At 39.5% G+C, this 26761-nt stretch overlaps 1 protein-coding gene across 17 annotated transcripts in view; it reads left to right on the top strand.

The window, feature by feature from the left end:
- The first annotated feature begins 247 nt into the window (after window positions 1-247).
- The window catches only part of NRCAM (neuronal cell adhesion molecule), a 141349-nt gene continuing 114835 nt past the window's right edge, over window positions 248-26761 (top strand). For all 17 annotated transcript variants that reach the window (XM_072146901.1, XM_072146892.1, XM_072146900.1 and 14 more), the window contains exon 1: window positions 248-404. The gene's annotated coding sequence lies outside the window, so the exon portion shown is untranslated. The remainder of the gene's footprint in view (window positions 405-26761) is intronic.

Here is a 26761-nt window from a genome sequence, read left to right as displayed (position 1 = left end):
AGTCAGTGCTGATGTCTGGGACACAGTCCTATAGTGAAGGGACAGTCAGTGCTGATGTCTGGGACACACAGTCCTATAGTGAAGGGACAGTCAGTGCTGATGTCTGGGGCACACAGTCCTATAGTGAAGGGACAGTCAGTGCTGATGTCTGGGGGCACTGCCATCAATAACCCTACAGACAATAACATCTGTCCATGTACCACACACGATGAGGGAATAGAAGAGCGCGTAGCAACCTCCCGCCAGAGCGCGCACAGTCCTAGAGCGCGCACTGGGGACGAGCCAGGCGGGAGCGCGCATAGATGCCACTGGTCTGAGCTGAGGCTGCAGAGGCAGCAGATAGGGACCGAGCAGCATCTACACCCGGCAGCGGGAGCAGCAGCATCTTCCATCCGGCAGTGCAGGTAGGATGATTGGGTGCTGGGTGGGTGTGGGGCTGTCACAGCCATTCTTCCTCTGATGCTGCAGGGCAACAGATGCATCTTGCAGTAATCGCTCTAATTCCGCTTAGCCGGGAGTTCTTGCTCCGGTCACGTACCTGATCTGTCACCCAGGACCCAAGTTTATTCGCTGCCCTCCTAAATGCCCATAGGAAGTTGTGTAATGGACGTGCCCTGGTGGAGGTGCCCACTGTGCACATTCATCCTCTATCGATCGCTGCGCTCTCACATTTCCTAAGGGGGTGTTGGGGCGGTCTGCTGGCAGCAGCTGCTCTATATGCAGTCAATACTGTCTCCGGCTGGTATGAGGGCCTGCCTGGCATCACACTGTGTACCTACTCATGCCCAGGCCCCTCAGCAGGTGGAGCATTGTCCTTATGTATATCAAGGGAGAGCTGTATATCATCCACCCTGTTGCTGATGGGCCCCTATCATACATGGCACCAATAGAGGCTTCCCCAGGGCACCTCACATATAATTCTTTATAGAAACTGATGTGATTTATGCTACAGGTAAAATATTACATGGTTACAGCATTATTTCAGTACCCACAAGGTGGACTGCATTGCTGATGTATACAGGCAGGGTCACAAGGCTACATTATTACAAGCAGGGCCACAAAACCTTTTCACATTTCCCAACAACAAAACCTTTCACCACCTTTAAAAGTTGTGAGCTTGAAAGTCTTTCTATCTGGAGCTTGAAAGTGATATACACACACATATATAAATATATATATATAAATATATATATATATATATATATATATCTGTGTAGTTTTATTTGGGATGATATCTCTGTTCTTTAGTAGCAGTAGTACTACTTATTTGTATTTACCCTTTACATCATAGCTTCAAAGGGGATCACTGTCTGCCCAAGGCTGCAAGGCAATGTTAACAATGTCAATATGTATAGTTTTTATGTAAGTAAGTAGTCAAATTTTAAGTAAGATCTTTACCAATTCCAGCTAATTCATGTATTGTCCCCATACTTGTTCTCTGTCACTTTAGACCTGAAAATGTAACCTCCAGGATGTTACAGTCCTTACTCTATGGCTGGTGTAACTCGTTCTATTTTTGAGAATAAGGAATGGTGAATTATTTTCTGTAAATTCACATAATTAATAATTTAAAAAAAGGATTGAGGTATTTGTTTAAAAGATAGAATGTAATCACACCTCCTTCTAATAATGGTAAATGGAAAATCTGTGGATAGACCAATATAGGGTACAGTGGAAGTGCAAGTTCTTCTGGGAAACCTGTAAGATGCCATGTTATAGAAAACCACTGTGGAAACTAAGTGAATCATAGTAGGCACTGTCATGAGTGCCAATGAATATTAAGGATATTTGCATTCTGGCTCAGAGAGGGGTACACCCTGATGATGTCTACATTCCTGGACAGACTGTAATTGAAAGTAAAATACTTACTCCCACTATCCCATATTCCATTATGTCTACAGCAGTGACCTTTTGCCCATAGTGACTTCTTCTTTGTTGCCAATGATGGTTATAAATGGTAAATTAAAGTGAATCCAAATACCAGTTGTACAAGAGAAAAGTTGATCTTAACTTTTTGGATTCTTCTTTAAAAATATTCTACAACCACTTGCCCAGCTAACCACAATCCCTTTCTGAAACACTATTTAAAAGAAATCTACCATCAAAATCAAGCATGAGAAACCAGGGACACTTACTCATAGCTTTCGGCACTGTGACTGTGGTAATCTTTTAATATTTTGGATCCATGGCCTCCAGCCTTCAAAGGCTGTTACAATGAGCAGAACATGCCTCCCCAAGTTCTTTTCCTCCTCCCTCTGCCTGTCTAATCTAGTAGCAACAGGAAGTGCAGGAGACCTGCTCTGCTTATTGTAACAACCTGTGAAGATACAGCAATGTGGGCCCTTGGAATGCCCACCAAAACCCTTCAGGCTCATTAGCATAATATTAAAAGTTGATTTTAGAAGGAAGAAGGTCATGGATAACAAATATAAGAAGAATACTACAGTCACTAAGTGCCGCTGGTTTATCATGATAGATTTCGATGGTAGATTTCATTTATAAACAGTGTTAGAAAGATAAAGTCAAAAAGTTTCATTTTTGCAAATTTTTGTATGTCAGCAAAGGGCACTGTTTTTATTCTTTGCCATTTAGTAGTGGAGGCCTAAAGTTGTGTGAATAAAGCCTAATACCTTTCAAAGCATAGCGGTGAATACAGTGTTATCCATCCTAGGTAACATGGCTGAGCTATAATCAGCTACACAGATGTATTCTCTGATGTGAGTGTTGTACAATGAACAATGTAGGTACAAAGTCTCTAAATATATACACTTGTATCCACTTCTTAGTGTCATGTCAGAGATCACACAGATATCTTAAAAATGCTATGGAATTTGGATACATTGTCTAGCTTTAAGACATGAAAAAAAATGATTATTTTGTGCAGTAACCAATGAATTAATTTTCCTTCACAGTGGTACAGTATGTGAATGATTTGGCAAATAAGTGTGGTACTACTAAGCAGTATGACATGATTTATATTGATAGGTCATCAATATCGCTGTAAACATGGGACAATGGCTGGAAGCAGATGCATCCATGTCCCTGTGGCAGCATAAAGCTGTGTCTCCCATTCCGTTTGAAAATGGGTTGCAGCTACAGTGACAGTCTCTTTCTGCCACAGACATCAACATAGCTAATCGTGTGGGGGCTCAGATATTTGTGGCCTATACTACATACATAAGCCATAAGTATAAATTCCTTTCCATTTCATTTTATATAAATTGGTAGGACCATAGGTGTCCCAGCACTGCCAGGGGGAAGCATATGTGGCATTTTATTTTCCTTCCAAGTTTTATAACTCATTTATATAAAAGGTACATTGAAAAGTTTGCATAACACTGGAAAATTGGATAAGCTCTTTCTATCCCCATATTTAAGATTTAAGACCTCTCTTGCGAACCACTGGACAGTGCACCTCAATTACTAGTGGACTTGTTGCAACCATCTATTACATGGTCACCATTCATTTGACCTTGAGCCATAAGCAGAACTTTATATATGCAGCAATAGCTGATCACTAGAGTTTAGAGTAGTGATGAGAGAGCAACCTGTAATAATTCTGGTGTAGACGAGTTCTGTACCTGAACCCGGTCCCGAACCCCCACCACTAACATACACGATTGGTGCTACTGTTCTTTTTTCTTAAACAACCACAATTACATAGATTATGTGATAGTAACATAGGACATAGCTCTGTGCTGCACAAATGGCTATTTAACTAGGAACTAGGAATGGAGATTGTTTGCTGTAGCTGGCAGGTTCAGGTTGAAGGGAGTCTGGTGTAGACTTCTTTTAGACTGACTGCTGTAAATGTGCTTGTGGCAGATATACATTGGCATAATAGGATATCCCATTTCCAGTTTGACCTCTTTTAATGGTGATAAGACGGTCGGCACAGTCTCAAGCAAAGTACATTTCCTTTTGTATTTTGTCTTAATGGAAAATTATACTTGGATGCATCAGTTCAATGTATTCTATTATCCATAGCACTAATAATTCCTTTATTTTACTTTAGAAAGCGCACACAGAGCTTGCCAGATCAGTCTGATGATTGGCATTCACAACATTTACATGGAAGGACAACTATAAGTAATGAACCTGTTCTAGTAGATATCAGCCAGTGTTGTCGTAGTAATCTCCATGAATTGTTCCCTATACATAAGAGCTACATCTGATACACAAGTGAAGTCACCTTAACCGCTCCCCTGGGGCTCTACCTGTTCCGTGCTAGGAGTTATATTAGCAGGAAACTAATACTGCCTTCTGCTATGTCACCATGGAGGCAGGTATGGTATAGATGAGCTGGAAGGTGAGAAGCAGCTAATTGCTGAACCTGCAGAAACACTGATACTATCAGGCAGTGGTTTAAGTTATTTATATGTAACGTATCAATTAGTTATTGAGGAAACCAATCAGCCTTGTTTAATAAATAATAGCAGTCTATTTACATACTAGATCTTCATCATATATTCATTGAATTATGTGCTGTTCCTCCTATAAATTGAAGGATACATTGACAGTTGAGTGTTAGTAGTTGGGGGTGTACCCCATAGACATTGGCCCACATTTATTAAAGTGTTTACCCCAGTATTATGTCTGACTTTGCACTGAAATCTGCTTGCACATGTATTTATAAAGTATCTGCACCAGTATTGTGTTGCGGCTGCGTCCACAAAATTCTGCACATAAAAAGGCGTTCCGTTGTCAATTCAGACCGTGCTGTACATGTATTATAGTGACTTGACAGAATTATGCTGCACACTGTATAGTAAAAGTGCAAAGGAAATAGACAATGCAGTGAAAATGGAAATCTACCAAAGTATTGTCAGAGTTACTGTAAAGTTACTGACATAAAATAGTTTTTGTACAGCTGGAGTGAGCATGTTTGTAAATGGCCAACCCGAAGCATGTAATGAGTCAAGGTCCTGTTTTAGCAGGGTCAACTCCTCTCCTTTTGGCCAAACAAGCTACGCCCACCCTCTAGACCAGTGATTTTCAACCTGTGACACATGGTTGAGTGTGCCGCGGGGAAAGTTCCCCAAACTATGGTGCCCCTGTGTAGTGCTGCCGCTGCGCCCCGTGTTTCGGCCCACATACTTACCTACAAGCCCCGCGATCCGCCCATCTTCTGTAGCTCCTGCACCGCGCGGCCCATGTCATGTGATGACGCGACCTGACGTCAGGTCGCGTAAGTCACGTGACCAGAGTGTCATTTTGTGCTATTTTGGTTGGTGGTGTGCCCCAGGATTTTCTAAGTATAAAAAGTGTGCCGCGGCTCAAAAAAGGTTGAAAATCACTGCTCTAGACGATCTTATGGATTCCCTCGGTTCCAGACAGAAGGAGATCAGCCTGGGGGGGGGGGGGGGAAGGGGCTGGACAAGGTAAAACCTCTGCTAGCAGCCAAATGCTTGCAGATAGCTAATAAGAGTAAATTTGAGAATTGCTTATTTTTACTATATATACTACAGGGGGGGAGGCAGGCTATATACTAAAGGGGGCTGGCAGGCTATATACACTACAGGGGGCTGGCAGGCTATGTACTTCAGGGGCTGGTAGGCTATATACTACACGGGGCTGCCAGGCTATATACTACAGGGGGCTGGCAGGCTATATACTACAGGGGGCTGGCTGGCTATATTCTGGGGCTGTGACCAATGCATTTTCCACCTTTGGCTTATACTCGAGTCAATAGCTTTCTCTAGTTTTTTTGTGTTAAAATTAGGGGTCTCGGCTTAAACTTGGCTAGGCCTATACTCAAGTATATACGGTAACATCCATATAATGTCTGCATAGATGAAAGGATACTGAACATCTACAAGCATGCCATATATCATCATTCAATATTGTCAAGCTATGTTCTCACAATAAAGCTTGTTTCCATATTTAAGAGCTTTGCCAGTTTTGTGTGAAGAAACAACATAAGAAATAAACTAAACAGCAAACTAAACTTTCCAGGAAGATAATTTGTATCAGTCTAGATTGAAAGGGTCAAATTGCAAATTGCCCAGTAGGAGGACCAAAGTTGCCAAATTTTGGAAAGGTTATGGGATTTGAGGAAACCATACGCCTAAGCCACCTAATAAGAATAAATTTGGTTTATCTCTAATATGAGCTCTTCGCATGTCGGGGACGATGCAGAAATCCACCTCCTAGTTAATAGTATTTTTGCAATTGTGAGATTTTTGGAGGCCATTATTATAATAGTATAGTGGTAGTTCCATTAAAAGCAAAGCAACTTTGGGACCAAACATAAAAACAAACCACTTAATATTTGTGATACTATATACCAATAATTAGATATTTGGGGACCAGAATATTTCTTTTTAAGTCCCCAGATCACCTATATTCAAAATGTTATCCATTCCTGGATGTGTCAACTGTATGTTTGCAAAAGATAAACAACAGATGGTGTCTGGCAAATGTAAACATATTCTAGAAAACATTTCATTATGGCAGGATATAATAAAATGACTACAAGATTGTAAAACCATCATAAAAGTCAATACATTATCAGGAGGCAGATGGATATGTCAAAATCTAAATATCAGAAACCTTGAGTTTCAATAGAGTAGAGAGAATATTTATGAGGAGTTCATTATATTTTATATGAGCTCTAGATGGTCTTTCTTCTCTTCTGTATTCCAGCCTATGTAGGTTTGCAGAGACTCAGCAGTGTTATTGTATCAACAGCGCTCTCTACTACAGTCTAATAAAGGCCGCAACCACAGAGTTATTTTTTTAAAAATTACTTGTGGTTACAAATAAGATAGGTTCTATAGGCTTGTCTTTAACTTTTGCAAAGTTCTGGCATTTTCTGTTCTGAAAGTGTTTGGCAAAAATCTTTATCACCAGAGGTGAAGTGGGCGGAGACTATTGTCTGTATGTCTCTGCCCTCAAGCTGAGGCCAGTTAACTTGCCCACAGATCCCATGATGCCCTGTGTTCTCTCTCAAAGTAATTTAGCACTAAATCCATTTAGTGTCCCACAAGTAAATCCACTGAACACTGCACAGTGCACATGCAGGATGTTTATGGTAACTAGCCTGGCAGTTTTTTTTATTATAAATTTTTATTGAAAATTCATATTCAAAAAGTTTGTACAAAATTGTTTCACTTGGTTTACATAAATACAAGATGTTTCAATTAATTTACATTAATATATAGGCATGCTCCAGGATAACATATAATTGACAAGTGATATATACATATTCATTATTATTTTTATTACAATACATATCTCATATTAACCTATTGGGGAACTTCCCCATTCTCACATTCTTACCTCTGATTATAATTGTTATTTATGCACGACTGCACCATATTGATCTATACTCATAGCCTGGCAGTTTTTAAACACGTGGAGGATCAGGGAACATGTAACAAAGGGAAGAAAGTCAATTGCATGAAGTCTATAGCCTGTGCTGTGTGAGCACTAAGGGTTAATAGCTTATCTGCACAAAGCTGATACTGCCAATGATAAGGTGAGGGAGGGAAATAGCATGAGGGAGCAAGAAAAAGTTCTGTAGAATCACAGACTGGGATAGAGAGTCTGATAGGGAACAGGGGAGATCTTGACCTCACTATTCTGTGCAGGAGAGATCTGTATCCACTGTCTTGGAACACCTCCAGCTCTGCTACATACACAGAGAGAGCTCTGTCACATGACCTACTCCCCTGTGAGCAGAGAGCAGAAGCCCTTCCCCTCCCATGAAACTAACTAATAAATAAAGCATGGATTCACAGGGATTCTCAGCACATGGATAGGAAGCAATTATTGCAGCTCTGAGGTAATCTGAGGGGGATAGCAAAGAAACTACTGCATACAGGTAACAAAAATTATAGCCAAATTTGTTTTACATCCAAAGAGCTATTGATTTGTAGAAAAAAAAACTTTACAGTTACTCTTTAAACTTATATGTAAGTACTTTCCTTGTAACTAGTCACATTTTTTCCCCTGTGTGCATTGCATTTTCATTTTTGCATTGCATTTTGGGTTATCATGGGAACAAGGATTAACACTAAAGCTTCATTGCATACACTTTACAGCTTAAGTACAGTAAATTACTAGAATCCATAGGGCTTCACCAGGTGTTATATTCGACAGAAAGGTCTGTCTGTAAGGCCACTTTCACACACGTTGTGTGGGGACCCGTATCCAGATATAATAGATGGCTATGGTGACACGGCAGTGGTATGGTGAAAAGATCTATCTCCATGTTTATGGCCGTACAGCACTATTTCCTATGGAGAGAGGAGAGGTGAGCAGCGCTCATCCCTCCTCATCTCCAGCGCATTTGCTGGGCTATGGCCAGGCAAGCATATGTTCGTGTGAATGCACCCTAGCTAGGAATCCTCTGTAAGTTGGTTGTCCATTAACACCTATGGAGCCTGGAGCCCCTTAGGCTCATTTACATACAGTTTTCATCCTGGTGGTAGATGCCCTTTAAGTTGGGTGACCTTAAGTCGAGGACAGCCTGAAATCCTCTACTAACACCTGGCACGAGTACCAGAAACAATGTATAAATATGTAACATCCATGCTTAACACTAGATCTTATGTCCTTCAAGTCACAACCTGCATTGTCTGTGTTCCAAGAAATCATAACTGGTCTAATAATTGATATGTTTATAAAACGGACGTGTGGCATCTTGTGTATTAGCTCTTAGAATAGCCAAGCTGGATGTATTAAAAAACTTGGTAAAAATGCTCTGTTATTACTTATGTGACTGCAGAATTGATATATTTGCCTGACCTTTAAAGCGTAACTGTAAAGTTAATATAGTTTTACCTATAGCTGTAGTAGCTGAAAACTTAAATGTATCCAATATACATTCATGACCTTATTGCAGCCATTTGCCTGCTAATGTGCTGCTTTCTGCCTGCCTCAGGCCCTGTGCTCTCAGCCCTGCATTCTGGTTGCCAAGAAGAATCATCTATACAGTGAAACAAGAGGCAACAGGAAGGGTGAATGGCCTGAAGGGTGAGCAGGGGCTGAGCCTCTGTACAGTAATGGGAGAAAGCCAGTAGCTAAGATGCATGTCTGCTCTACATGACTCTACAGTCTAACCATCAAGTTCCCACACATATCCCACCTTCTTCACCACCAGCAGCAGCTCAATTTAGAAAGGTTTTCCCATGAAAGAAAGTTCTCAAATTTTAATCCCCTAGTGATGTTTACACAATAAAGATATTTTTAGCTCCTTTACTTTACAATTTTACTCAATTGTTGTTTTAGCTTCTATCACTCAGTGATGGTCAGTGTAAAATTCCAGAGTGTGGGTGGGGACTCTCTAAGCAGACACTTTGTGATCTCTCTAGTGCTGTATGCTGACAAGGTGGTTAGATCATCAGGGTCCAGGTTTATCTACACTTTTATTTAGCTTCTGAACATTCACTAGTATCTGAAAAAAGAGAGATGAAACAGATCAGAGATAAGAGATGATGAGAATCATGAGATGGATATACTGTAACACAAAATGACACACTGTCAGGCTCATTCGCATGAATGACGTGAGCTGGCTCACCTTGCCCCCTTTAACCCAATGGTATCAGGTCAAAAGTGGAGTGGTGGGGGCGCCTGACTGGACTTCTGCTCCCTATTATTTATTTACTAGGGAGCCGTTCAGGAGCCAGAAGAGTCGGCTCTTCTGAGTGAGCAGAGCCTAATGAGCCAGCTTACTAAGAAGAGCCAGAATTCCCATCACTAGTACACAGACATGTAATCACCTCTGCTGCAACTCCTTCCCCTGCAATAAAGATCTTATCTGCCTGTAGCTTGTAGATTTAGTCTCCTCATGATGCTGCTTGTTGACAGGAAGTGCCTGTGAGTGTCTGTGTGTGAGATCCTCTTGTAATGCAGGGGGAAGTGCGCTGCAGGGAGCAGACAGGAGAAACTACTCATGAGAAGAATCTGCCCAGCCCAGAAAATTTATGGTTGGATTCAGGGGCAATCAAAATATTATGCAGGTTGGAATTATATCTGTGACATATATGCTGTATTTTTGTTAATAACAGTGAGTTAGATAATGTATTATTTTGTTATCCTTAGTATATTTAAGAATCTTGTCTTTGGGGAATACCCCTTTAAAGGAAATCTAGGGGGGGCAGAGGGAGCAGTGAGTTGGACACAAGTACTTTGGGGGGCATGTAAGTGCCAGACACCCAGGAGTTTTAGAATTGTTTTAATCACAGTTATAATGTGAGTATTTTCAGGTAAGAGCTACATACAGTATATCATACTGCTCTGTTAATATGGGAATTTGAAGTAGAAAGTCTCAGCCCACTCTTTTCAATTGCATTGGCTGCTGCAGGGGAAATATAATATTCCATGCTTGCCATTCAGATGAAAGGCCATCCATGCATTCATCTAGTCTGCCGGTCTCTAGGCTCATAGAGAAAACTCCTCATTTTGGATTTAAAACAGGGAATACTAACCTAAGGCTTTAGCAGGACATAAGAACCTGAGTTGTCTTTGTGAAACTTTATTTTGTCATCTCTAAATTATAGGTTTTTTTCAAAAATCTTTTATGTACTATAACCTTTTTAGAATATGAAACTTCCAACCAGTCTGCTGTGATTCTAGCAGTAATAAATTGATCCCAAATGTTCAAAGACATCAAAGCTGCATCAAAATTTAATCTGACAACAAGGCTCAATGGATCTGTATGGTATATTTTCGGGCCTCATGGACTAAACCTGATAGACCTTGGTATAGTAAACTGGGTCCATTTGCTGCTTTTAGTATCTGTCATTTCAGGGATCTCTTAGTTTCATTGTTTTGCTCCCATAAGAGTGTAGTAAAATGGAGGTAACCAGTGAGAAGTTGTATAGGATCCCCAAGATATATATATATTTAATGCCTGGACTCTAGGTTACACACAGGGAGAGTTTAGAGGTGAGGAGAGAATCATAAATGACTTAACAAAGCTTTATACTCAAAATACAAATGCAATATTCAGCATATATAAAGAAACACACTATGCAGGCTGAAAATAGAGTGTTCTTAAAAATGCTCATAGAGTGTTGCTAAGAGACTTCACATCCATCTTTTAGATAAACTAAACTGAATGAATCCACTTTTAAAGAAACAGCGCTATAACTGTATTTGGGTTGTGTTTGGTATTGTTTGGCACCAGACTATTCCATACAGATTGAATACTGGGGCCCCCAACTCTTCCACTGGTATGCTGGATCCAGGTAGCCAGAACAGGGTTAGTACACCCTTTTTATTTGCCTACACCTGCCCCGGCAGAAAACCTTTTAATAAATGTATACTGTGATAGAACAATATTGGAAAAGTAATAAACTATGTAGAAAAATAATGATAATGCAGTAATACGTTATAGAAAAGAAATAAAGTGTGTAGTTCCAAAGGTCTCCTCAATCCCTTCACTTACCCAATACACCTCCAAAAGCAGCACCCACATAATGCTTAGAAGCCATTGGACTGTATTTAGAAATTCATTTCCAAAATAGGTTTGCAAAAAATGTCTCCAACTCTTCGTGAGTGGAGTGCTGCACGTTACTTAAAACAATGAAGTGGTGAAAATATCAAGTGGAGAAAGTTTTTGTGTTTTGCGAATACATTTTTAAAGAAAACATGATGTGAGTGTTGTTTTTTTGATGAATAACTGAATAATAAAAGTTGTAACGCCGCTGATACATATTAAGTACATTTTGGCTTAGTTTATGGCACGCATCGCTTCACTGATGGACTTAATTGTAGACATCATCTCACAGTTTTAGAAAGTTCAATGTTGCCCTCAAGCTGGAAATAAAGGATTTTTATGTCCTTCACGGTGCATGTGGTTCCAGTGTCACATTATTCTGTGTGTTGTATTCACTTTTTTCTACAGTGAACATATTAGGTGCTGTCAAACAGAATAAAGGATCTCTTACTGTAAGTGTTTTAAAATAGTGTACACAATATCACTGTTGTGGACTTTTCAATAACTCGGTAGACATTTTTATTACATACAGCTTTTTTGCCTGTTCTTTTTCTGTGAAAACTGTACATCTTATTAAAAAAAAACAGGATATTCATTATAGTAAACTTAATGCTATAAAGGAAATCTACCATCAAAATCAAGCATGGATAAACAAGGGACGCTAACTCATAGATGCAGGCACTGTGACTGTGGTAATATTCTTATATTTTTAATCCAAAATCAACTTTTAAAATTATGCTGAGGGGCTAAGGTGGGTGTCTCCAGAGACCCTCAGTGCTGCAGCATCATGGGCTGTTACTAGGAGCAGAACATGTCTTCCCCTTCCACGGCTCTCTCCCCCCTTCCTCTGCCTATGCACTCTAGCAGCAGCAGGAAGGGCAAGGGGAGGGGAGACCTTTTCTGCTAATTGTAACATCGAGTGAAATGACATCATTGAGGGGCTCTGAAAACACCCCCAGGAATCTCTCTGGCTCATTAGCATAATTATAAAAGTTGATTTTAGTAGAGAGGAGGCCATGGATAACAAATATAAGAAGATTACCACAGTCACAGTGTCTGTATCTAGTGCCGCTGGTTTATCATGATGGATTTTGATGGTAGATTTTCCTTAAGCACATGATTGACTAATAATAGTTATGAACAGGAAGGAACACAGAGAGTGGATTCTCAATATGTCTGCAGATTTTTTTGAGAAAATGAAAATTCCCAGTCACAACCCTAAATCTTGAAATTCTGCATGCGGTTTTAGCCCTCCTTCACATAGGACACAAAAAATGGTTCTATGGACTGCTAGTGGGTCGTTGTATGCTCCATCCATGCATCAGTGAAGTATCATGTAAAAGAAGGGTGTCAGTTAGTTAATAGGGCTCTATGGGAAACTGCCTCTAGATGCATTTATGAATAATATGGTGACATGTTCCCTTTTAACAGCTGCTAGCACACATCCTAAATTCACGTCCGTCTGTATGAGTACAACATGTATTGACAGCACAGGTTTACTTGCAAAACAAAAGGTTTCCAAATACTTATGATCTTTATATGGAACACAGAACCGTTGTTGGCATCCCACATAACTGTACATATCGGGGGAGAATTGTTTTGCTTTCCTAGACAGAAAATGGCTCCCCACTGCTGCCAGTTCGGAGCGTTTGCCGCCCCCGCGGGCATGTATGTGAATGGAACTGGTGGAAACAATAGTCATGCCACACCTGGAGAAGATGATATCTGCATCTACTAAAACTGATGTTTTAAATACCCCCATAGTGTGCATGTAGGCTGAGGGTGCTGTCACACGGTGCGTTTTGAATACGTTTTGAACATGTTTTAAAACGCATTACAAAAACGCATGTGTTCTTGTATGTTTACCATGGGTTTGGCTGGTTTGAATACATTTTTTCTTCATTTCTGCAAGTGTACGAGCAGTAAGCAGCTGTGAAATGTAAACGCACCAAAAAGGCACCAAGAACGCAACGAGTGACTGCACCCTCAAGGAGCTCCCAAAGTTAGAAATTACTATAGGCTATGAGGTCAGTTAAAGTAGAACCAGATTGTATTTTATAAATAATTTATAAAAGGATGGTTAAAGAATTCTGCACCACTTTTGTTCCCAGTCTTGGCAGTTGTTGGAAGTTGTTTCCTTCTTTCTAGCTCGTATTGGAATGCAGAGAACTTATCTCCTTTTTCATAAATATGGGTGGAAGGGCGTTATATTTTGGAGCAGCCACTTGTGCTTCAGTACTATAAGACCCTGAGCTGCTTTTCTTTTGCATGTAAAACATTGCATGTCACATTGATGAGCAAGCAGCTAATTGGTTAAAGACAACAATATGAGGATTTGCATACGAATGTCTTCGCTATGCTACTGAGTGCAAAAGTTTGCCAGTGAAAGTAAATGGAGGAGCTCTTTTGTATTCCCTACAGATGCTACCCAAGTGCACATAACTTTCTCAGATGGTTCAGATTTTTCCGTCTTTCATTAAACTATATGGAGCTGCAGTTCTGTCATGCTATGTCACTTACTGTATTTTTAACCTTACAGCAAAAAGAAAAACACCATTTTCCATAAAATGAAAGATCTTATATTACATCGGAAAGATTGTAGAGGCTTCAAATTTTTATTATTTTTACTTTATAATAAATAGTCATTCTTATTTTTAACATTTTATTTTTTCCCATCCATCATGTGAACACTTGTCTGGAAAATTGACACTGAAAAACAAGGTTTGTTCAAGGTTTGTCTCTAATGTTATGCACTCTGGCGAGTAGAAAAGAGTCTGAATAGCTATAGTAAAGTAAGAGCAGGGCAAGAATAAAAGCCATTAGCCCAGTGAAGGCTGGGGAATACCGTGGGAGGTCATGAGCTATGAAAGATGTCATGAATCTGGAAGCCTGTGCAGTGGGCTCGCTATTCAAACAATGCAGCATACATCATTTTGTCTGATAATATTTCTCATGCTTTCTCACACTCTTTCAGTAGATTCCGGGACAATACTTTTTGTACTGAGCGATAAGGATGAACAATGATTTCTTTTCTTTTGTTCGGGCATCACAGCATGTCTTTGATTGCTACCACTTTACTTGTAGGTATGAAGCTTAAAGGAAATATATAGAACATTTTAAGTTTGGTGCCAGGCACTGGTCTAAGGATGTGTGTTAAATCCACTACTTCTACCATGTGTTATCTGTAAGTTGACTTACAAATTAGCTCAAACTTAAGATGTATATCTAGAGGATTTGTAACAATATTCCACGAGGTAGATTAAAGCTGGCCGCTGCTTTTTGTCTGTTTCTTAAAGGCCGGGTAAGCCTTTTCATTTATTTACCTCAAAAGAAAAGGGCCAGAGGAACGAAAAAAGAATGAACAAAGACTGTCTGTTTTGCGTGTCCCACTTGCTGGGCTGTTGTCTTTCCCCTTTTCTCTGGAGGAAGGGTAGAGTTGGGTCAAAGTTGAAGAAAACTGAAAGGACATTGAAGCCTGACTGTTGAAATTTGAATGATATGGTCTGAGTGCGAGTGTGTGTGTTCACTGGAATTTTTCAAGCGGTGGGTACTTGAGGTGACAGATGGCACGGCAGCCGCATACAGAAATACACGCTTCATGTTTCACACCAAAATGAGCTTCTAATTTGATGAATGCCATTAGTAAACATATCTTACATGCTGTCCAAGAGGAAAGGAAACTGGTAAACAATATGAGTACAGGGCATCAGATAGTCAGTGGTGGAATGCCTTGGATGACCTTAGCACAGCACCATGAAGCAACAAGTACATACAAGAGAGGCAGCTACTGGATAAAATATTGACCATATAAAAACTACTACCTAAATTACTGTAAAATCTCCAAGTATGTATGTTTAAATGCATGTAATTCTGCCTTTATTATTTTTTTAACTCAAATCTTTTTCATTGAAAGTTTTTCAAATTTACAGGTACACACAAGAAATTCTGCCTTTATTTGAATGTGGTTTTAATTTGGTGTAGGATTTTTTGTGTGGTACAAATGATTGAAGGGATTGTCCAACTGTTTGAAGGTAGCAATGTGAGTAAGTTAATAAAAAACAAAACATAGAAACATTACTGGACTCCCTATACCCATACAAGTCCTATTGTAACGAGTGTTACAGTTTCAGCACTTGTGTTGTGTTGCCTGTGGCAGGTCACTGCTGGACCAATCACCGGTCTTCTCTTCAGCTCACAGGAATGGCACAGCAATGTTAGGGTCTGTCAGTGATTTGCCATTATAAGCCTATGAATATGGCATTCAAAATACATTTTTGTATGAATATACATAAGCTTACTAGTATTTTGCAAAGGGATCCTTGCTACTTTTTTTTTACTTTGTGTTCCTACTTATGACTTATATTATTGTGTCCTTGAACCTTGTTTCTGACATGTTGCTCTCTTGTGACAACCATAGTATAAAAAACTCCATGGAAAAAAACCATAGCTCACCCCTTAGAGAATAGAGACACAGCGGAAATTGCCTATCCGGGATTCGGATGGTGGTATGCAAAAGTGAAAAAACTCCAGCTCTCAGTTTTAACTTGCCTGGCAAAACGTGGCAAGATTTAGTGAGTGTCTTTTAAAGTAGTTTAAAATATCACTATAATATAGACATACAGTGCATGACAAAAAATAGAAAGGCAGCCTCCCTCCTACATGTTTCAGACAATCATGTCCTTATTCATGGCACAAACTGCTACTTCTCTATCAGAACAAAAAAAAAAGAATATTAAATGTACCAGTTACTCCACCCATTGTTGTCACATGACCGATCCACTTCTTGGAAAGAGACTCGCACAGACAGAATCACCACTAGCCAATTAAAATCATTAACTACTTAATTATAATTAAAATCTTAAAACTACTAGATATCATGCATTTAAATCAATTTATATTAATCCTTTAGAACAAAAAGGAAAAGGCAGAATATACGTAACTAAAATACCTGTGTTATGCAGTAAACACAATACAATATTGGCATGTATTGTCAATATGACAAATGTACAGTATGACGGAAAGGAAAACAATTTGCTAATAGATCTACTGGGTATATGCCTAGTATTTGTTTTATGAAAAGTACATTACAACGGACCGAAGATTTATTCCCTTCGACTGTCTAGTGTCAAATTCCATAATTCTTCCTGATTTAAAAGGGCCTTTCCCCAGTCACCTCCCTTTTAAGGACAATGTACTCACTCTATAATAGTAATTTGCATACTGCCCATATTGCCTGCATGTATGTTCTTATAATATTTGGAGCATATATATATATTTTTTAAATTGCTACTTGTGGGATTGGTACCCCGTACATGTTCTGAGATGCGTTTTTTGACTTTTCTTATGGTACAACCAACATATTGCAATTGGCATAGTGTACATGTGACTAAGTATACAAGATTGGTACTATTACAATTAAGATGTCTTGGTAGCACTAGGTACAAAGGTGTCTGTTTTGTTGACATATTTGCATAAAGTGCATTGGTTTTCACCACATTTAAAGCTGCCTTTGGGTGGGTTTATGTGTTGTAGTTTGAAATCTATTTGGAGACAGTAATTGTCCCAAAAACTTACCCGTTTGGCTACACAACGACAGCCCTCTTTTAAGATACTGTATAGTGTTGGATCTTGATACAATATTGGAATGTTATCTTTAAAAATGTTTTTCAATGGTATCAAAGTCCTCACTGAAAGGAGTAGAAAATATCAGAGGAGGCCTACAAGTAGCAGGACCATGTTCTTTTTGAACTGATAAATACGTATGTCTACTTTTGCCATCTACTATGTTTTTAGCTTGGGATAAGCTTGTTGTCTTAAATTTATCATGTAACATTTTTAGTTGTATCTGATAAAGAGCATGCTCTTTCGGCTCTAATAAATTTCTAATAAATCAATGGGCAAATGGCAACTGTCAATAATAGATGGTGTTCCCATCTGTGGGTCTCTGTATAATTTAGATTTTATGTTATTGTCATTTTTAACATTATAGAACAAGACATCCAAAAACGTTATTTCAGTATGATCCATGTCAGGGCCTTTCGGTTATAAAACTGTAGTTGAAGCAGCTCTCAGTTGGTATAATCAATTCCACCTGGTGCGCAGGAAAAACCCGAAGCTACAACAGGCTGTTGCGATGAACTTAAAATAGAGTGTGATAATCCATTCTTTATTGTTAACACGTCATATGTAAAGTGTAATGTGACCACATCATAAAATAACTAAATGGTGGAATGACCTATAGAATGGTACAAAATGACTGATCACTCCATCGCTTAATCGGTTGATAGTGGAGAGGCATTTTGGCGCCCTAGGCAGACAAGAAAAATTATGCCCCCTTTCCCCCAATGCACCCAAATTAGGGCTGACCCTAACAGGAAAATGAAATGCCTCCCCCACCCCCATTAAAAATAATAAGAAAGGCCAACTGGTATGGAAACATCTACAATAAGGCCGCCCAGCCATGAATATAACGTAAAATAGAAAAATATGTCCCTCCAGTGAAAATACCTGCGATGCTTATACCAAAAAGAATGTAGCAAACACATAAATATATTCCAGCAATGAAAATACCAAACACATATAAATATTTGCCTTCAATGAATAAACAGCACTTAATAATATCCTGCACTTATAATATATACCCAAAATTAATTTAACTACACACAGCAATAAATATCAGAATGAAATGTCCTGCATATCTGGGCTGCACTCGGGCACAGAGATCACTTACTGTTAGGCTGCCGCTGTTTCCTTCTATATCAGTGTTGACCTGGTTCATCCCACTCTTCCTCCTGTGGTCTCCTCACTGCTGCCAATCCCTCTCCATTAGGTAGAGAATATCATGGATACTTCTCCCAGTCGTGACTTATCTAAGCAGAATTTGCCACCTTGATGACTGTGGCCTTTGGAGAAAATCTCCACACCCCGTCCCTAAAAAAATCACAGTCAATATAATATCCCCTAGATAACAGCTAAGCTCCCCCTGCATATACAGATAATACACTGCAACCCATCAATATACTATAATATATACTCCTATATAATTTCCTCCTCATTAATCCAGTAGCCCCAGCACCCTTCCTCAGTATATAGGTAGCCCATGCCCTCAGAATATAGACAGCCGCACACATTCTCATTTAAAGAGTTTTCTGCATTTTCATGACTATAAAAATTGTCACCAGCAAAGCCCCCCCACGCCATCACACCTCCTCTCCCATGCTTCACGGTGGGAACCAGGCATAAAGACACGGTGGTTGGAACCAAAAATCTCAAATTTGGATTCATCAGAAGAAAGCACAAATTTCCACTGGTCTAATGTCGTCTCCTTGTGTTCTTTAACCCAAATGAGTCTCTTGTACTTGATGCCTTTCCTTAGCAGTGGTTTCGTAGCAGCTTTTTTGCCATGAGGGCCTGCTGTAACAGTTGTTGTAGAGATGTGCCTGCTGCTAGAACTCTTTGTGGCATTGACCTGGTCTCTAATCTGAGCTCCGGGTGTCCCGCGATGCTGTCGCTCCGGTCCACGCACCATGTAAATAAACATGGCCGCGGGAGCAGTGCTGGATTCATCTTCTGGCCGGCTGTGGCCAGCCACGCCCATTCATCCCTATTCACAGCATTGTATTTGTGGCCCGGATGGTTGTCGAGTCCGGCCAGAAGTTGAATCCAGCACTTTCTGGTGACTACCTCTTGAAGCTACTCAATAGAATGCCAAGAGTGTGCAAAGCATTAATCAAAGCAAAAGGTGGCTACTTTGAAGAACTTAAAATATAAGACATATTTTCAGTTGTGTCACACTTTTTTATTAAGTATATAATTCCACAATTAATTCATAGTTTTGATGCCTTCAGAGTGAATCTACCATTTTTATAGTCATGAAAATACAGAAAACTCTTTGAATGAAAAGGTGTGTCCAAACTTTTGGTCTGTATTGTATATCTTTTTTCTCCCAGTGACAATTGAATTTTCAACATTTTTTGCTGTAATGGGACCAAGGATTATCAATAAAACCTAATTATAGACACCTTACAGCTGATGATTGCAGCCTGGGTCTAAAGTAAAGCATTCAGAAAGTTTACCCAGAGGTCATAGTGGTCGGAAAGGTCCATCTGTAACTCGGGGTTGTCTGTAAGTCGAGTGTCCTTAAGTTGAGGATCGCTAGTACATGGGAATAATCCTAATGAATTTGTCTCCTTTGTCTAAATAAAACTATAATTGTATTTATTACACAAATTTTTAAAATTGCCATGGGCAGAAAGTGTATTCTCACTTAGCATTGGCATGGTTTGATATTTGCTCCCCCTGTTTCATTGTATTAGCTTTTCTTTTTTTGCATTGTGTTCTCTTGCAGCAACAATACTTTACTTTGTTCCCAGTACTGGGGTCTATAGTATCTGAAGTAGAGAATAAAGTCATGGGAGACAAAGTAAGGTTTGCAGGTGCTGTGAGTGGACTGGCACAATGCCAGGCATTGAACATAAAACAGGTCCTGTTTGTGCCTGAGGAGCAGATTAGAGATGAATTCACATGTAATTAGTAGGAATCACCTTGTATATTTATTGTCCTGGCGATTGTCGGCTGCTCACTTGGGCCTCTAGTGGTTTGCTTCACAACGTCTTTGTTTCATAACATCTTTGATCAAAATAACTTGTTAGATGTTTGATCTATATATTTTGTGTAGTTCAAAACATGTTATTTTTGTGGAAAACATTGTCACTGGGAATTTGAAGGGGCATAGACGTCTACACACCTTAGACTTGAAGCAATTGGCGATGATACAATGCTAATACTTAATACATACCCAGAACAACAAAGTCCAGTGTACAATGTTTCTGGTTCTAGCTAGTAAATGCATGATGTTGCACTATGTGACCATGTACTTTTATTTGCTCCTTTTACTGAAAGCTTTGTGTCCTCCACTCCCTGGCTGGGTAACTGGAGCTGCTAACATCCCTGTTCTGAAGTAATAGTACACTTAGGGAAACCTGAGCACTTTGAATTGCTTTGTGTTCATTGTATTGTGGCCATTATGAAAAGCAAACTAAAATGAACACTGTGTACACAAAGCTTTGATAGGATGAATATCGCTGGTTTTCACTAGTGTATGCTTTACAGAATGTTTTGAATTGTTATGGAGTGGATACAGCTCCATTCAGATCTTGGAATGTATGGCCATGCTGTTCACTGGGAAGAGACTAAAAGTCTTCATCTTTGTTGAGAATGAATGCCGACCCCACATCTATAACCAATTTTTTACTCATGGATCGTCTCTGTAGATTTGTGTCATGTATAATGGTATCCAAAAGAATCTGCTTCCTAGCTGGTTCCTTTGAATGTATAGAAAGAAAAGTATTTGGTCACCTACAATAACTTCATTGACATCCTATGATAAATCAATAGGAGTAATATTGAGTTTGTCCCCTATGTGCAGTTTAAATGGATTCCACTCTACTAGGAGGGATTCCTACTTGATTTTGGCTGTGGGGATCTTTACCCACCCATCCAGGGGAGCATTTGTGAGGTCAGAAGCTGCTGATGGATGCGACACCCTGGTTCACAAAGTCAACCATGCCTTTATGGAATTTGCATGGAGAACATTTCAAATATATATCTGTATATATGTCTATACAATCGGACTGGCAGCAAGTTTGATACCCCTGACCCTGGTATAGTATACATGTTCATAAATTACCTTTGGATAACCAACTATACCTGGGGGTTTTCCAGGCATTAGCATTTTCCTGAAGTCACACTAGATACAAACCTATGAAAAACCAAGGTGTCGTCCATTTTTTGAACTGCTGGCATATGGCTGCACTAAATGCAATCGCTTTTGATGGATCAGTGTCCAGGGACTGCGCAACCAACTCATGGAAAAGTAGAGCAATTCATAGTCAGAACCTTTTTTCATGGCTCACTCATAGACTAATTAATTTGGGTTTGTGAAGGAAACCATGACATTTTTGACCCCTGTAGGGTACGCAAGGCCACTTAGTTATCCTTTTAAGACCCTCCCAGAACGCACAACTTCTGAGAGGTGCAGAAAGTGATTTAAAGTTGTCCTCTGCTGTAAGGATATGTTAGGTGGATTCTAAAGGCTTGGAACTGTAAGTATGTACAGTGCTGCCAATGTTCTGGGTGTTTCCCCCTGTGATGTAATTGCTCTTTTATGTATACGCTGGGAGCTTTCCTGGTGTATACACTAGATCAGTGATGGCAAACCTTTTAGAGGCCGAGTGCCCAAACTACAACAAAGACCCGCTTATTTATCGCAAAGTGCCAGCACAGAAATGTAATTTGTGATTTATACTCCCTTCTCTGTCACAGTTTTCATTGATAGCAGCCCCTGAGGACATCAATAAAGCAGAAAATAGTCCCAGGTAGAGCTGTCACTTTAAAATAGCTCTGTGCACAGCAAGTCCTGGGCTGTCTGGGACTGCAGGAAGATACCTGGAGTTATCTCTGGTGATGGCCTGAGTGCCCACAGAAAGGGCTCTGAGTGCCACCTCTGGCACCAGTGCCATAGGTTAGCCATCACTGCACTAGATGATAGACTATTCTGGTTTTATGGCCATTGTCAATTATTTGCACTGTGGCAATCATGTTGTAGTTTTTGCTGGGATGTTCTGAAATTACAGTCTGTTGCTATATAGAGTGAGCCCTTAGGGTTCGCTGAGAGGTTGCATCCCATGTGCATTGTACTTTTATTATTGTTACTTTTGGTGAATAATTTGATTTTGCAGGTTAAGTATGTTTAATCAAAGTGTTTTGCATGTTAAACTAAAGAAACTGCATCAAAACCACATCGAAACTGTTTGCAGTTCTGTCTGTTGCAGTTTTAACCACAGGTACCCAACCTTATACTGCATGATGTTAAAGACAAATAGGTTCACATCATTCACCTGCACTGAAGTGTAGCAACTTCCCTTATAAGAACCAATTTCCTTTATGGAGAGAAGCAAAATCCTACTTTACATGTTCTTCATACATGTGCCAAGGATCAGCTCAGTTTGGCTGCACATAAACAGATTATTCAGGTTTCATTCTGTTGGGTAATCAGCTTGATGTCCTAGACACGACAACCTTTTGGGACTCAGCAAATAATTAGATTTTTTTATAGGACGTTTTTCATATTGTTCCATTAGCTTTGTGTGTTGTCGATATGCTGACAGTGGCCTTTCGGTTTGGAATAGTGTTTGTGAAGGACTTTCCAGAGTCAGAATCTTTTTCAGTTTCCACAGGTCACATTTTTTTCTGTCCTGACAGATTGTATATCTCCCTTTGTCCTAGAGATTAGTTTATTGATGTAATTGTCTGACCCAAAATGTCAGTGTGTGTCTGTCTAGATTGTGTGCTACCCAGATATCTAGGGCTTCTACTTAGCACTATCTGAAGTATTGCATTGTCGGACTCCCTTTTAAAGTTTAGGATGTTGCTAATTAGTTTCATGAGAGTTAAAGGCACTGTCAAAAAGCTTGGTGCCAGACCCCTGCAGATCTGATGCAGGATAAGTCACCAAAATCCTAAGTATGGTTATCTCTTTAGTATTCCAGGCTTTAACCTATCTTACACTCTTATAAATTTTTTACTGATTTCAGGGTCAATTTAAAACAAAACAGCACTTTGTATTTTCTGTTGTCAGCATAAGCCCTTACATTGCTTGACACAAGTTTTTAAATTATCTCCTATCCACACATTGCAGGATAACAAGGTGATTGGTGTGGGTCTGATGATTGGCTAGGGACCCCCCCACAATCCGGGGAACGCTATTCCCATTCTCAACAATGGGTGGAGCGGCAGGACAAGCATAGCCGAGCACAGCACACAACTTTCTTCCATCCCAAACATTTCAGACAGTCTATCACAGTGATGGTGAACCTTTTAGAGATCGAGTGCCCAAAATGAGACCCAAAAAACATGAGCTTTTCCCAAAGTGCCAACACGGCAATTTAGGCAGTAACAACGTTATTGCTACCAGAATCTTTGAGCTCCAATCCGACACTCTTCGGACAGGACGAATCAGCACAGGATGGGTCACTTTAAAATAGCAGGGCACTACTTGGACTGCCTGAGACTGCAGGAAGGTCTCAGCCTATGCATGTGCATAGGTTCACACTGCTAATACCCTGCAATACATTAGTATTGCAGAGTATTATCATGAACAAGCAATCAGATTATTGCTTGTTCATGTCCCATGGTGGAACAAGTAAAAAAGTTAAAAAAAAAGTTTTTCAATAAAAAATAAGTTTATAAATCACTAAAAATGCCCATAAGCCCCAAAACATATAAAGAGACATATAATGCAAAAAAAGGTCTAAATCATAACACAAACCCCTTATATATAGTATCACCACGTCTGTAACAATCCATAGAATAAAATTAAATAAATATTGAACCCGTATGATGAACGCCGTAAAAAAAAACTTTAAAAACTCGCCAACAAATATGATTTTTACCTGTTGAATCCCACAATAAATGCAATAAAAAGTGATCACAAAACATATGTACTCCAGAATGATACTGTTGCAAAGTACAACATGTCCCGCAAAAAAACAAGCCATCAACCAGCTCCGTAGCCAAAAACTTAACAATGTTATGCCACTTGGAAGATGGCAATGTAAAAATGATAGATTTTCCCCCACATTAGTGTTTTATTTGGCAAATTTAGTAAAACATAAGAAAAAATATTCAAGTCTGGTATCTCCGTAATTGTATCAACCCATAGAATAAAGATAACATGATTATTAGGCTATACCGCGAACACGGTAAAAAAAAGTAAAAAATCCAGTACAGAATTGATGTTTTTCTTCTCCTGCCCTCAAAAACGAGTTCCTAAATTTTCAACAGTAGGGGAAACCAACCCCAAAATGGTAACACTGGAAAAAGCATCTCATCCTGCAAAAAAAATGCTGTCACAAGGCCCCAATAACGAAAAACCGAAAATTGTATAGCCTACAAAGGGGGCCATTGAGGAAACTAAAATCCTGGCAGCTGGAGGGTGCTCCTTCACTTCTGCACCTCGCCGTGGGCCCAAAAAACAAGTCACAGCCACATGTGGGGGGTCTCTGTACTCGGGAGAAATTGCATAACAAATTGTATGGTGGGTCATCTCTTTTTATCTTTTGGAAATGCGTAAATTTTAGGGATAAATGAACGTATAACCGGCACAATTTGACCATACTAAATTTCACTTCCATTTTGATGTAATTACTATGAAGATCTCAAGGGGTTAGCAATCTTCATAAAAGCTGTTTCTGATAGTTTGAGGGGCACAAAATGTGTTCCCAAAAATGATCTGGGCAAGTTCTTATAGTGTGGGAAAGTATATTAATATAAAAATAAGCAAATAAATAAATTAAAAACAGATGGCATTGTGCTAGGATACAGTACAGGTGTATCCAGATGCAGCTCACAGTCACGGAAGATGTTATCAGGGAAATTAAAGAAAGGAAGAGAAACAGCAACTGAGCTGTAACACAGTTTGAGTATAGACATGCAGGTATTAGATGGTTTAAGATAAGACATGCAGTAACAGTGGTATGAGACTGACATTCGACATGCAATAACTGTAGGATTTGACCATTTGAGATTAGAAATGCAGTGACTGCAGGGTGAGACTGTTAGACGTGCAGTAAATCCATGCCTGTCCCTGTCTCCAGCAGCAGAAGCTTTTCCCTCTCTGTCTCCTCTCTGTAATGACGCCAGTATGTGTGACTCTGCCTTTACTACAGATGTCCCACCTGGCTAGTATGGACATGCATGTGTTGCAAGGGGCTAAAAGCTGGCTTAGCTCAGGAGCCCATCAACCAGCTCTTCAGTTTTACCCTCAACCTGGACCAAAACTTCTGACTGATGTTTGTGTTAAGGTCCATGAACTTGAACCTGCCAAATTTGTTGCAAACTCGAACTTTGTGGTTCGCTTCCGCTCATCACTAGAGGTGGGCCATCAGTAAGTGAATGACCAAGAGTGGAGGAAGCTGCGTAGCATTTTTCCAATTAATATCCAATTAAAAAAGTTGCACAAACAATTGTGGCAAAACAGAGGTACTGGTATATACAAGCATTTTCTATTCTGAGTGAATTGTATGACTGTATAGAAGTTGATGATGGTATCTAAACTAATACTATTACTTTGTAGAATTTATACTAGTTACCTACTTTTTCTAGCCTGATTTATAACACCTCATTATGGTTCAGCCTTCAAAGGGGTTATCAACATCACTGTATAAACCGCAATATCAAAATGTTTTATCCTTAATCACTTTAATGAGAACCAAGCAGCTGTCAGGTTGAAGAGTAATTTTTTTTTTTTTGCTATACTTTTTTTTCAGTTCTGCAGAAAATTATTCACTGACCTAATTGCTCATTTATCATGTCTGTGTTTAGGCAGAGGGTATAAATTTCATGTGCATACATATTTGGAAACAGAAAATATTACATGGATTCTTGGAAACATTGTGCCAAGAATTATATTGAAATTTAGAAGCTATGAGAAGAGTATGCCAGTTGAATGGTAGTGAGTTGCCCATCAGTGGACACACATAATGGAATGATTTTATGGATGGCTTTTGAATAATGCCGGATAACAAGCTTTTATTGACAGCACGTTAGATGCTGCATCCATGTTCACTTTATTTTTAACAGCTCCTGGAATGTCATGAATCCTGCCCTTTTAAATTCTCTCTGTTGTCTTTTTTTCTTTTTCTGTATACCTGCTAGGAGCAGTGAGTGATGACTATGCTTTTGGACTGACATTTTTGAGCCTCAGAACCAGTTACTAATTGTACATGTGATCTTTCTTTCAACTTGTATAATTATTTTCTAGAATAAAGATTACATGTTGGAGCACTAATGTATTAACTTAAAAACGCCCATGCACCATGCAAGTGTAGCATACGGTGCGGTGCTTTAAACCTACTCCATTGTAAATGAATGGCATTAGTTTAATGCAACTATTCCTACAATCAAGCAAAAAAATTTTAAAAAAACCCACTAGAAATAGTTTCAGTCCCTATCGTTAAGGGATTATTATATTGCATAGCTTCATGCCATTTGGCACAATGTCACAGAAGGCCTAAAAGCTGCTTCTACTAGGACAATAATTGACATCCAAATTAAGACACTGGCAGGGCAGGCAGAGCAGAGGTGTAACTAGGAGAGGCATGGTCCCATAGCAGCCTTCTGCAAGGGCCCCCCAACCCTCTTTAAAAAATATACATATGTGTATACTCTGAGCACCTCCAAACCTTTTACTTTGAATCATTGTGGCCATTATCTGGGGATGAATGGCTCTAAGACCTAGGAGAGGCTGTCCTCACA

Source organism: Engystomops pustulosus, chromosome 4 (assembly GCF_040894005.1).
Source record: "Engystomops pustulosus chromosome 4, aEngPut4.maternal, whole genome shotgun sequence".
Classification (NCBI taxonomy): Eukaryota; Metazoa; Chordata; class Amphibia; order Anura; family Leptodactylidae; genus Engystomops; species Engystomops pustulosus.
Note: the sequence above shows the minus strand (reverse complement) of the source record. Positions and strands in the feature narration are given on the sequence as shown.